We start from the raw sequence: 1238 nt of genomic DNA, 5'->3' as shown, positions 1-1238 counted from the left end.
ATTCTTAATTATAACATTGTCCTTATCGTGGAGTGGCGTATTTTTAAATACTGGACAAAGAGGGTATAAATGGCATAAATGCCATAAATGGCATAAATGCCATAAATGGCATAAATGCCATAAATGGCATAAATGCCTAAATTCTCTGGGAACAAATAACGCAACCGTACCGATTTCATTACCGTACACTCTTAGCAACTTGGTAAATAATTCCTAATAAGCGTCTTTACCGAGCTCTTGGTAATGACGCGTCCTACAAAAATTATACCGGATTATTACCGTATCAATACCAACCGGGTAACTGGCCTTCCACCACAATATTTTAAGTTATCTTTATAATTTTGGTAATAAATTCCTACGAGCTGGTAATTATATCCTTCAAATTTAGATAACATTTTTACCATAATTTTAATCAAGTGCACTACAAGTTGTGGTGCTGACGAGATCTACATTTTGGTGTGGTTTATTACCATAGTGGTAAGAATTTTAATACATTTGGTATGGATTGTGAGACGCTACACAGTGGCGCATTTTTCAGTTTTAGTTTCTGCTCAGCTCAACTCAAGTCAAAATGGCGAAATTAATCCTATTCTGCCCGTGGAAGAAAGTGATAAAAACTTCTGGAAATTATATAGAATTTTTGGAAACAGGTAAGTATCAAATTATCATATGTAGGTGCCTTGAAGATGGTGATCGAGCACGACCACCATCTTAATAGGAACGAGTAAATAATAATGTTATGTTTATTTTTTTCAGTGAAGCAAAAATTTGAGTTGGAAATCAGAACAGAGATTTTTCTGCAAGACGTCAACCGGTGTGGGCTCATCCAAAATCGACTGGAGATTCATCGGAATTTGAAGGGGGACAGACGAGTGTCAAAAACCATAGTTTGCATTATACTTAAATTTTATATCATGTAAGTAATATGTTTCAAAATGATTTTACAATAAATATAATTGATTGAAAGATTATTGTAAAGAAATAAATAAATGTATTATTTTCGGTGGAAATCTGCACAACATTTGGTAATAATGGGGTATACATATAAAAAGCATTAATACCGGTATGAGTAGCACGCCGTGTACAAAGTGGTATGGTTTATTACCAGGCGGTAGACATTTTACTACATATTGTAGTACATCTGTCATACATCACGGTATTGATTTTATCCCTAAAGGTGTTCTTTATTACCACTTCGGGTTCAATCAATTTCTTTACCAGCCGGTGGTTATTATTAC

At 34.2% G+C, this 1238-nt stretch overlaps 1 long non-coding RNA gene across 1 annotated transcript; it reads left to right on the top strand.

The window, feature by feature from the left end:
- The first annotated feature begins 398 nt into the window (after positions 1–398).
- Positions 399–864, top strand: LOC118433075. Its single transcript, XR_004833169.1, has 3 exons — positions 399–477; positions 556–650; positions 757–864. It is a non-coding gene; the product is annotated as an uncharacterized LOC118433075 (long non-coding RNA).
- Positions 865–1238: the final 374 nt, after the last annotated feature.

This window comes from Folsomia candida, unplaced genomic scaffold (assembly GCF_002217175.1).
Source record: "Folsomia candida strain VU population unplaced genomic scaffold, ASM221717v1 Fcan01_Sc040, whole genome shotgun sequence".
Lineage (NCBI taxonomy): Eukaryota > Metazoa > Arthropoda > Collembola > Entomobryomorpha > Isotomidae > Folsomia > Folsomia candida.
This window is presented reverse-complemented; position numbering and strand designations above follow the sequence as displayed.